At 38.7% G+C, this 12,895-nt stretch overlaps 1 protein-coding gene across 8 annotated transcripts in view; it reads right to left on the reverse strand.

Moving 5' to 3' along the window:
- RALGPS2 (Ral GEF with PH domain and SH3 binding motif 2) overlaps nt 1–12,895 on the reverse strand; it is a 134,195-nt gene that overhangs the window by 110,268 nt on the left and 11,032 nt on the right. The window contains exons 2-3 of one of the 8 annotated variants that reach the window (XM_087731427.1): nt 1,983–2,073; nt 214–327 (exon numbers count right to left, since the gene is read on the reverse strand). The exons of 5 other annotated variants lie outside the window; for them this stretch is intronic. The gene's annotated coding sequence lies outside the window, so the exon portion shown is untranslated. Of the gene's footprint in view, nt 1–213; nt 328–1,982; nt 2,074–12,895 lie in introns of those variants that run through there. 2 more of the 8 variants (XM_087731426.1, XM_087731430.1) reach the window with 2 other exon arrangements.

Below are 12,895 nucleotides of genomic sequence, written 5' to 3' on the forward strand. Positions count from 1 at the left end.
TTTCTCCTCTTCAATTTAATAAATGCCTTTGTGCTCAGAAATGCATTAAATGTGCTATTGGAAGTATTATATACGATGCATAAACTACTTAAGCATGTATTTATGCAAACCTGAAGCCTGGATACACTATGTGGTATTTTCCTACCTCTTCATGCCATGCATACTGTACAGTAAAAAGCAAATTAAAAATACTGATAAAAAGATTCATCATACCCAAAGAATGAAAATGTCTAGACTAAGCAGGCTCTGCTGTCTTCAACGAGGCTGAGTTTTTCTGCAAATTCACCCAAGGCTGTATGTGATGATCATTCCATTGCAGTGACTGACCTATAAACCCCCAAAATGGAAGACAGCTCAGTGAGGATGAGCAAGGGCAACGTGCCCATGAAGCTCGGAATAATGCAGGGCGTGACTGACCACAGCTGTTGCAAAGAAGCTGACTTTATCTCAGCACAAAGGGGACCAGAGGGTGGCCTTTGTTTTAGATAAATAGCTATGTCAGTTGAGCAGATCATCTGACTCTATTACAGTTGAGTGAATCAACCAGTGGTGTAAATGTTTCTCCCTGAGTTCATTAAGAAAAGTGAATGTCTCCCTGAGTTAGCTAGACCAGCATGGGGGGAGTGAGTACACGGCTTGGCCCAATGCGGAGTACAAAAATTAAACAACTAACAAAAGGAATTTCAAAGAGAGCAACAGGCTTGAGCTGGCTTCAACTCACAAATTCCTTCCTGGCGACTGGGGACACCCAACATTGTGACAGTGAGCATATTGTAGAGACCAGTAACGGGGATCATGTTGGTACTGTGTCTGAACTGTATATTGCAATTGCTATATTTTCCTAAGTTTAACTTGCATTTGTATTGTGATTCCAGTATATTTCATATCACTCTGCTAAATCAGAAATCCTCTGTAGCATCAACTATCTTCAAATAGTAATATTAATACTAAACGTTACACCCTCCACGTATGGACTATCTAAAAGAACCTGGTCAGAGAGTATTGGACTCTGACAGGTCCCTAACAGGACACCTAAGCGTGACTCCCTTCCACAGCAGAATCCAGGGATATTCTTGTCTCAGCTTGGATCAAACACTACCCCAAAAATATACTGTACAAACTGCATTTTAAAAGACAACCCTAAAATTACATTAAAAACTTCCAGTCCAGAACAGTACAAAAGCTTTGGGGAAACATAGCCACAGTACAATTTTATGAATGGCTCAAGAGTCATGATGACCAAGATCCTCTTTGTTCGTATGCATAACGTCAGTACAAAATGTCATTTGTTTTGACCATGGATCCCCATAAAGAATACAAGACTGCCTTGCATGGATTAATCACCAACTATGAATGCAAAGCCACTACCAAAGACTTTGGGGACCAAAGCACTGTAAGAACCAAAACACCAGTTCCAGATTCAATCAACTTCAGCTCCTGATCTTGCGGAAACTCTCACTGGTATTTTAACAAACGGTACAGACAAAGCTATTTCTTTCTAAACAAGGAACACAAGTGTATCAGACTTCACTGAATCTTCACTCCCCCATGCATAGTGCAGCCTAATTCAACTATTCCACAGCAGGACCTCAAGACACTTCAGTGAAACCTTGGAGCCACTGACTGAATTCTAATTCTGAATCTGAGCTCTTTGATTCTTAGAAGTGTATTTTTTCCAGCACTGCTTGACACTTTCTAAATTAACATTGCTTCTAACCACTGAACACAAGGTACAAGGTTCAGTGAAACAGAAATTCAAGTTCTTTAAGCAACTGTCACATTCACCTAATATGCACCAAGTCGGATCCTTCTGTCTGGAAGTACTTTGTGGAACCACTTCAGTATCTTAGATGCCTCACTGCCCTTTTGATCAGAACTTGTTAAATACAAAATGGGCCAATTAATCTATAGTTCCTTACCATACAGGGCTACAAGAAAGAGCCTCTATTACAATTACTCATTTTGCACACTGTAATGCCTACCTTACATGAAGAACACCCAGAAATGCTCGTGGTTTTGGGTGTTGGGTTCCTGTGCGCTTCCCCCTCAGTGGTTTGAGGTAAAATCTCTCTGCTAAAAATTCACAACAATATGGCCAAAATAAATCCAACAATACTAAAAATATGGCAATGTTAAGATGCTGACGCTTTAATGCCTTCACCAGGTACTTTTTCCTTGATCTTTATAAGGCGTACAGTTATAAAATACCTTTTAGTCTGATTCTTGGGTTTGGGGTTTTTTTTAGATGAATAGAATATGGATTATACTTCCCGTAAGATCACTACATAGATGTTGTGAGACTCACTTCGGTAACATGTTGCACCTTGAGCAAGCGGGGATACAGGGAATTCTGCTGACCCAACCCCCAGCACGGATGCCTCACGCACTGAGCACGCCTCTCGCTGGTCTCTATCAAGTTGGTAGGTGGAAGTTCTGGACGTTCCGCTGTACAGCAGTGCTGCGTGACCCTAGCTGCACACAAGCTGCCACATGCCCAAGGTAACAGTTTGGAAGTGGTTCAAGGTGCCCCAGGGCGCCAAGGAAGGTTAAGTAAGGAAGACAAAGTGCCCTGGCAGGCAGGCACTACAGCCACCACAATGTGCAAGTACTCATGCCATCTGCCATCAGGGCAAGGGCCGATCACACTCAACATTTCTTCCCTGCAGTTTGGTGCACATGCACCTCAATACGCCTAGAAGACCTGTGTACATAAGGACTGTGTTTTCAAAGGAACATACTACCCAATACTAAAGAAAAATCACCCGTTTGCCAGGCTGCATGTTGTCTGTTCTGCAACAGGAAGGATTTGGGAAGCACCACAAAGCTGTGCCGTGATAAACAAGAGTCATTACAGCTACTGCAGTGCGAAAAAATCCAAGGTAGTCTGAGCAGACTATCAGGCTTTTAATGCTCCTGACTTAAAGAGAAATGCATGGCCTCCTTCTCTTATCCCAGAAGCCACTAATCTTTATTAATTACTTCCCATTAGAACCTCTCAAAGTCCATAGGAGCTATGTACAGATAGGTAAAGCTAGAAATATGTCTAAGAATGGGAAGAAAGCTTATTGTCTAAGAGGCAAAAGCAGAGATAACTGCTAAAAACAAACAAAACACATTAAAAAAAATACAACACACACACCTCACACCAAAACAAAAACAACACACAAAAAAGCCCCACAATTAAGCACAAAGTCAGCAAGGAATAGGCAACAGGACAGAGAATGTTCATCCAACTACGAAACTTCAGTTTTACACTCAACCCACCAAAACAAACTCCAACTAGGTTACTACACTGTAAGAATACAGATAGTATGTATACAGCATTAAAAAAGAAAAATGAAAGCCACGTAAACACATGCTTTAATTCAGTTTTCAGTAAGCATGTTAATATTAGGAGGTAATATAAGATAGCAAAACTGATAAAAATAGAAACTTCCACAATAGAGATGAAATAAAAGCTCAAGCAACTTAATATAACCCCATCCTCCTGCAGGAAATTTATCATTGAAGATAATCAAATCCCAGACCAAAAATTTCATATACTACAAAATCTCCGGTCAGATGCATATATCTTGGCAAAACATTCAATAAGCCGCCAGTAGCGAACACTGAGATAAGAGACACTAGTAGAAGACATGCATGGGGGTAAAGAGATGACAAAAACAAAGATAAAGGAGCATAGAGTAGGAAGAGATTGCTAACAGTTATTAAATATGCAACACCAGTACAAATGTTAGAATGATATAACATTTGGAAATACAGGAAAGCAATATAATACAGGACAAATAAAACTATCTGATGGACAGAAGAATGAAAAATGAAAGTCAATCATTAAAGGATCATTTGGGTTGATCCCTGTAAAATTTCTGCTATGAATTTCAGCATATCAATTGGAAATGACCACCACCAATGTTGTAAGCATGAAGTAGTCACATGAAATCAAGATGTCTGCATTAGTTACTACCTCCAAAACATTTCACAAGAGACCTTGATCCTGTACTCTATGCAGTTCTGGTCACCTGGCTTCCAAAAGATTTTTGAACAAAATATAAGCAGAGAAGGGCTTCCAGGTTCACTGAAGACTCCATTGCAGACGTGGAAAGCAGGAGATGTCAGCTTGCTTACGCTAACAAACTGAAATCTGCATGAGGATACACTTGCCATGTTTAAATATCAGGAGGGCAAACCAGGAGTATGAATAAAATGTAAATTTATGCTCAAAATCAGAGTACAGCAATTGGGTTCTTGAACAGTTTCCAGAAAACAGTACTAAAAGCAAAAAAACCATAGCTGCTTAAGCTGGTACTAGACTCCTTCCTAAAAGAAATAGTGTCATACGGCGCCTGCGTCAGCAGTATCACTAACTCAGTAACACAGACTCCTTTTTTCATTGGTTTGATTAGTCCTGCTGCAAACTCAAAGCACTTCTATATTCATACAACTCAACCACTCAAAGTTGTCACACATCCACTCTTTCCCTAAGCATCTGTTGCACAACAGTCACAGTAGTATCAGCTGTTTAAGCTCCAAGATAAATGAAATTAGAATCCACAGAATAGCAACAAATTGAACAGAAAATCATTTTATTAGGTTTGACACTGAAGTTTTAAATAATAAAGCTTCATTTAAATATGGTCCTTAATTTAGATTCTCTTCTCTTACCCTAGGAAAGGCTTTACCTGGACAAACAATTAAGTGAAATAATTATTCTTTAAGACACTACCCACAGGGTACTTTCACTATCACGTTCATATGCGCTCACATTCTGGACAACAAAATCATCTTATTGCTGCTTTTATGCACCTCATTCTCTGACTTTGGGGACACATGGGGAGAGAGAAAAAAAAAAAAAAGAGAGAAGGCTAACATTAAGGTAATACATAGTAAGGCTGTGTCTCATTCGTATCTTAGTTTCCAGCTATCAAGATCCCTTCTTCATGGTGCTCCAGTACCCAGTGCCCTCCTCTTTAATCTCAAGAACTGGTACAACTCGTAGCTTCCATTTCCTCAGCTGAGATAAAGAAAAAAAAAATCCTCAAAAATCCAGGAGAATATCCTTCTCCAGGTCACAAGCTACTCGTTTAGCAAATCCTATTACAAAAATCAAACTATTAGCTCAGTTTATAATCAACTTGCAACAACAATAAAGAAGTTCAGCTCAAAATGGAAGGTTTTTAAAATTAGTTACACACAAATAGGACAGAGATCCTTACCGTTCTGACTTCCACCATTCAAAAGCCAGCTATACTCAGTGGACTGACTCATAGCCAAGAGTTAACTGGTAGATATCGTAGCACAAGGCAACAAATCTTAGCACTAGCATTGGTACGCAGCTGCAAGCAGTAGCAGATCCTGGCCCTCACACAATGCAGGCATGAATCAAGCAGAAGGAAAGAATCATTGCAGGCAACAAATGCAGTAAGCCAAAAATGTGAACATGTGTACATGCTATTTAAGTTTAGCCTGGGGTTGTAAGAGGTTTGCTTTCTTCTAACAAAAGGTCTCTCCAGCAGAGTTTGAGCATTCAAGGACAAAACGTAGGTTCACTAAGTAAATAACTTAACTGCACAAGAACTGAGGAAATTTCTGCTCACAAACTGCTTACAAATTACCAGGTTCCCAGAGCTGATTTCTTCAGAGATCACCTACAAGCCTCTATTCTGTTTTGTAGTTCTTCAAAAAGGACATTGCACATAAGAATGTTTTATTCCTTTAGATCTGGCTATTATTTTACAATGCTGTCAGAACAGACTGAACATCTGAAGTTATGATGTATGGATTTTTCCTCCCATACACCAAAAGAGTAAGCATTAGGGAACCAAATCATTTTAGCACAGAAAGTACATTGAGTTTTGCCATCCTCAGTCTCCCTCTCCAGAATTCAAGCCTACCAACAGTTTAGTCTGTTTGAACAACATTTCTTCAAATACCTGAAAAAATCCAGGCTTGCTCAGTCAGGAACTGGAGGAAGATCCCTCCTCACCCCAAACACACAAAACAGGAGAAATCATAACCTAGAGACATTGTTGAAAGATAGGAACTAGTGATATTTCCATGAATAAGAGGTAAAAAGAAGGTAAAGAAAATAAATAGGAATAATTTAAACTAGAAGCAGATACTTTTAATTAATTAAGCAGTTCTATAAGATTATAACCTTTCCACAACTGGCTTTTCCATGACCCCCACCATGTGGCCATGTAGCTATCAGTTTTGTTTGCAAACAAGAGGAGTAGTAAATGTTAATGTCACCTTGATTAACTGATGCTCAGTTTGCAAAATATTTTTGTTATGGGTTAGATGTGCAGGCACCATATCAGCAGAACTAACAAAGGAAGAATACATCCATGGACAACATTCTGAACAGAGAAGTCATACTTAAGAGCATGCAACAGTGAAGCACTGAATGCTGCTAACATGAACTTCAGGATCCAAATATTCTTTTCAGAGGTACTTAGATCCACAGTTTTGCTTTGTTTCTGGATAATGCAAATAACACATGAATAGGGAAGAATTATTATAGACCGCACATCAGCAACAGTATCACAACATGCTCACTGTGAAAAGTCTCTAGAAGCTGCTTTTTATATTCTTAGTTTTAAATTCTTTAATTTTTTTCTTTTAAATAAGGCAACACTAAAAATTCCAGCAGAAGACGAAGAAAATCATTTTAACAATCTACAGACAGACCCACGTGGGTGGCATACCTTCTCACAGAATAGAAAAAGTACTTCACAGGAAAAAGATTTGGGAAAAATATTTAAATAAAATTTTATGTGCAACTGCACACTTGCAAGTTCTGAAACAGAGATGACAACTGACAGCATGAGCTTTGTTACTGTCAATAGGCTACAGGAACTCTGTCACCAACAATCACCGCAACTCGTGCGCCAAAAGCACATGTTAGAAAAACCAGCGATGAAAACTGAGACTGACGATCTAGACTGAATATTCTGTTTAAACCTACACATCACACGTGAATATAAAGAAAACTCAAATATCCATGCAACTCATCCAATAATCTTCTGTAGACATTAAGTGCTAGAGTCAAAAACTGTGAACAGCCAAATCAAAACATCCGATAGATTTTTAACAAGCAAGAGATGACAAAATACCAACTGTTGCTGAGTAACAGCCTCCAAATCCACAGAATTAAAAGACTCAGTACATACACCTGCCTCAACTGCACACTTTCTTTGTACAGCAAGACAAAAAAGATTTACATTTAGGGAAAAGAAGGCAAAACTCCTCCCACGTTGAATGCCTGACTTTCTCATTCAGGAAGAAGAAAATACTGTTGAGAACATTTTACCGTATTTTTTTAAAGCCATTAATAGACAATGAGGATCTTTCTTGAACAAGACACACAGTATCTCAGTCTGTTTTAAAATTCAGCTTTCAGAGAGATGAGTACAGTCTTTATCAATAACACCTGTGATGACATTTCAACAACGTTCTCTATAATCATTCTTTTTTTAACATCATGCGTCAATATGGAAGCTTGCACCATTGCTATAGAAATGGTGCTAACTGGAAAAAATGTAACAGCATATGAATTGCCTATATTTGGTATGATGACTATTATGTGGAACTACAATAGACATTTAAGGAAGAGAGCTGGATTTTCTGCCTGTGCCACTATACCCTGCATTCATTTATGAAAGTGTGTCAAGCTCAGAGTATCTAACTTACAAGTAAACAATACACAAATCAGTTATTTATCCATCCAAGCATCCACATCTTTCCTACATTTCTAACTCCCTTTGGAAGAACCTCAGTAAATCAGGCCACTAGTGAAAGAGCAGGTAAAGACCCAAATACCAATAGTTTAATATTAAATACTTTTCCTCACCCAAGACCAGTCAGTAACTGCTGACCACTAAAGCATCTGCCTAATAAAACATGATACGGAAACTGAGCGAATCCAAGTTAATTCACACAAATCCAGGACTTCAAATAACCAAATGGATGTTGGCACCTTGTTTTAAATGTTCAAGAACAACCAGATAAATCCACAGAGGATTTGTCAGCTGGCCCAACCAGATGTCAATGGCCTGAAACTGGAGACCAAGCATATGTTCGTTTCAACTGAAATAATTTAGAGCGAACATTTTCATGAAGGAGGATAGTACATTTTTAAGATGGTTTCAGACTTTTTTCTTGTTATCAAAACAGAAACTTGCAGTAGATTGCAGGGAAATACTGTCTCTCTAGATACTCAAGGCAGACAGGAACTTATTTGAAGGCCTGAAATTCTGGTATACCCACCTTACTTACCTTTATGCACTAACAACAACAGTGGAATCACCAGAAAAACCTAAATGTGATTTCAGGTAAAGGGACAGTATAAATGAGAGCCCTGCTGGAGCTATTTCTAAGCCATCTATCTACATTATTGATGAAAGATCTGCACTTAAAGAAGGAATGACATAATAAATACCTACAGAGTTTGTAGAACTTGTATAACTGGTGTAGAATACAATGTTTTCCAGATGACATCAAAAAGACACTGAGATGTAGCACAAGCATTAGTTTGAAGAGCACAGCTGGCAAAGCACAAGAACCAACTATGCAAAAACATTTGTATACCTCTAATGGCAGCAAAGGCAAGCCTCAAGTTTTTGCTACAAAACAGGGGAAAAGACAAAATGCAGGGGAGAGATTAATGATAAAGTTCTTTACAGCACACGTGACAACTTTAAACTAACCAGGGACCAAGGAAACCAAATAATTTCTCAAATTACTTCCTAAGGAGGTAGAGGCGTGCTATTTTGTTTGTCAGCCGTGCTTCAAATGAGGAATGCAAAAATCATTAACTGCTAAAACGGTGCATATATCCTTTTGCGCTACACTGGACTTACTGGCAATATGAAACAGTGGCAAAGAACACAGACCTGGACACAGTTTACTGGCATCAAAGAAGTAAAGGCAAGAGATGCACATTGTACACACAATGCTGATCGGCCTCCATGGTTAGACCGGCACAGAAAGGCTGTAGACACTTAAGCCACGTGAGAACAGCTAAAGATGTTCAAAGCAGGGACAAGCATTTTCTTCCAGATCTCTCAGAAAGCATGCGGAATCCTGCAATTTTTATGTGCCTCTAAGAGCATGGCAACTACTGACAAAATAACAGCACTTACTGGTCTTTTCAGAATTTAGAGGTCAAATCCAGCTCATTTACCCCCCACACAAAGATTACAGTATGCCTTCAACACAGTCTGTCAAGCAGGATTTTTAAGATTATTCCAGCACTATGAACTTAGCACAGTAAGTTCACAAGTGATATCCTATTCAAATTCTACTTGGATATTTGAGATATTCAATGGATGACAGGACAATTATTACTCAAACATATCCTTCAGCTTATTAAATGCAGCTGTGTCCATTTCTGCCAAATCAATGGATGCATGTATTAAGAATTGATTTAAGTGCAGAGACGTGCAAGCTGGAAACTTGGGTCCAAAAGCAATGACTGACAGACAGACTGTACACAATATAGTTTTGATAGAGATTTGGAGGAGAATGGCGTTTTGAATGTAAATCTACTGTTTTACAGCAGGTAACACTATTTCTCCTAAGGAAATCATGCTGTTTAAGGGTTCATTTAACTAAAAAGAAAGCTACATTCATCTTTGTGGTAATCCTTTAACGGGTAAAAAGTAATTCTGGAATGCTATAATGCAAGAAAGTCCACTCCATGAAATGGCAGGGTATCACAATTAGGAATACAAAAACCATTATTACGTGACCATTCCATGATGTTAACTGTATATTTAAAAAGCTCACAGACTGGCACCTTCCAAAAAATCCACTATAAACTGCTACTTCAGTTAGTACTAACAGCTGAAAACTCCAATCTTAGCATACTGATTAGAAAATGCTTTTCTTTCCTTTCTAGGATCACCAAAACCATCACAATGCTAAAACAAAGGAGTAGCGCAAATCTTGGGGAAATCACAATTAGAACAAAAGCAAAGAATCTCGGATCCTAAAACACCTACCAGGTAGGCTTTTCTGTTCTCTGGCAACTTCTGGTAGGAAACCTGGCAGGAGTTCTGTCCTAAATTTTGCAGAAAACTATTTTTTTTCCTCCTTCTACAGAGAGGGGATCTTCTGGTCCACACTAATCAATAGCATTGGTTTACTCTTAAACAACAGAGAGTAGCCATTCTGGACAAACCAACGAAAGCTAATCTTTCACCTCATCTAAATGAAAATATAACACTTCTCTGAGACCCTGTCATGCCCTGTATTGCTGCCTTGAGAGTTTTAGTTAAAAAAAAAAATAAATTCAGCCACCGAAATAAATACACAGCTTAACCAAGACTAGCATTTTTGATGTCACGCAAGATTCACCTTGAGTAGGAGGAAAAACATGGAGGAAAAAAAAGGCCATGACTAACAGAGAACTGAAAGGGTCTGAGGAACAGTTTTAAAATATTTGGAACCAGTAGCCTAAGTTACAATTCGGACAAGGATTTGATCCTACTTCGTCATTACTGACATTAAACCGTCCTTGTCCTGGAGGTACAAGGAAATCTGTCAACATAAGAAATATAAATGGACAGTGCACACGGAACAGGGAGTAGCCTTGCTTGAAGCAACAAAAAAAATCCAGTGAATAGAAAGCTGTGCTGGGAAACAAACCGAGCTGGGAGAGCTGGACAAGGAACCCAGTTGCCAGCAGGACATTTTGTTGCCCTGCAGAGGCAGATCACAGCCCACAGGCTGTCAGCTGGAGAACCCTGTTGGGCAGAATCATGTGCTTTTAAGTTACGCACCATTTAAGCATTTTTAATGTCCGATTATTGTGAGTTTAAGACAAGTTACCCTATCACTGCAATACTGTGGAAAGGAGTGAATTTGATTCCTGGTTCAGAAATTGTGTAAATCTGCAATTCCAGAAGGTATTCTTTGATGACATACAAGATATATTAAAATACTTTACATTGCAGTATTTTCAAACAGTTCTACTAATAAACTGTCTTTGCTGTGACCTGACTAGATGACCCCCAGGTGTGTCCCCCTAAAGTATTCCGATTCTATAATTTAAAGAAACCTTGAAAGGCATTAATGATCTAATTAAAAGAGTGTACTAGGTTCAGAGAGAAAGAAGTATATCCAAATATACTGATCAAGCAGAATCAAACCACACAATCTACTTCATTTCTTGCTCTGTTGATGATGTGAATTTTATGTCAATTTTTTAGATTCCAAAAAGAGTGGATAAACATTAAAAAAAATGCTTGAGATGTGTCTGAACATGTTTGAATCTCTCATTTCCTTCTAGGAAGATTTGGTAAAATTTGGCTTCAAGCCTCCAACAAAAACATTCTACTTCATAATAAATACAAAGAAGATCCTGCAGAATAATCACAGAAAGCTATTTTTAAATGCATCACTTCAAGCAACCAACTTGTGGCATGGGTATGTTCTCCTAGCTAGGAAAAGCAGCACTGTGATGAATGCTCAGACAGCCCAGACGTAGATGTTATTCATGTGGCCTCTCCCCTTGAACATTAACAAGCACCAGAGGTAGATCACAGTCCATTTTGTCCCTCCTGAAAAGCCATCAGAGAAAGCAAGACTGCCAAACATGCATACACAGGTTCAGAGGTGAGAAGTCCCGTGGACCCCCGAATGAAAAATTAAGTGTACTGGCGATGGAAGGCCGTAATCCAGGAACAGGAAAGAAAAGCTGCGACTTCTCATTTTGTGAGATAGAGTCCAATGAGCAAGTAACAGCAAATCAGCTGAGTAGCACAGAGGGGCAGAAGCAAAAACAGAGAATATGCAAGCCCTATCTGCACCCGCTTCTCCTAGCCCTGCTACATCTTTGACAAGAGGTTTCATTGTGTTTTGATGCTTGGTGATAGTGCAACACTTCATGGTGTCACCACCATGAGAGATTCAACTGATAGTACCCATGAGAATTTGGAAAAACTGAACTACAAATAATTTGGTGAAAGAAATGAATACATGGATAAACTTTTCTACAGTTAAAAAAAATATATATATTTTAACTACATAAATTCAGATGTTTCAGTGTTGTCTCAAAGCCAAGATCATCCGTATTAGTGAATAATTTTCAAAAACAAAAGCAAACAACACACAAATTAGTAATTCATTTCCCCATTCTATACTACCAGGAAGTGAGTTGCCTCTTACCTGCTAAAAGGCCAAAAAAAGCCAATACCTTGGCTGCATTTTGAAAATAATTTTTTTGTTAGTTTCATATTCAGCTTGCCAAATTGGGGAGGTCCATTTTGGTCATGAATGTTATTTAAACAGAAAGAGTCAGCCACATCATAAATAGACTATTGGTACCTTACTGTTGAAATACCACTGAAGTCACTAGCCACAACATGGTTAGTGTGTTTTTGGCAGGTGGTATACTTCTGAAACAGCTTTATCATTTAAAAGCTAAGGGATTTTAATAAGCTACACAAACTTATCTTCCACTACCTCCAAGACAGAGAAAAACAACCTCAGCAAAACCAGCAAACATAGCTACCAATTTAAACGCAATATTCATAGAGTGATTTACAGGATCTTTCCGATCGAAGAATCTAGTTTTTTCACAGAGTAGAGTTTTCCAGCTGAGCTGCATGTGGCTAATAAACACCGTAAATCTGACAAAGCTATCGGCTACTACCCTACCAGGCAGTAGGGTTGCTCTACCACAGAGACTGACGCATAAACCAGCTCCCGCACTGAGGAATGAAGCAAACTCAACACTGATTCACTCTAGGACCCAACTGCATGCTCAACCCAGCCCCCCAAAATAACACAATTTGCAAATGGCATCTCCAACCTAGGCAAGACCACTTTTTCTCTTCCGAAGTATGTTTTCTTATTTTGAGAATTGTTATGTTAAAAAATGTCAGCCTCCTCT

Source organism: Nipponia nippon, unplaced genomic scaffold, assembly GCF_047370975.1.
Source record: "Nipponia nippon isolate SJK-2023a ecotype South Korea unplaced genomic scaffold, ASM4737097v1 scaffold_5, whole genome shotgun sequence".
In the NCBI taxonomy this organism is placed as follows: Eukaryota; Metazoa; Chordata; class Aves; order Pelecaniformes; family Threskiornithidae; genus Nipponia; species Nipponia nippon.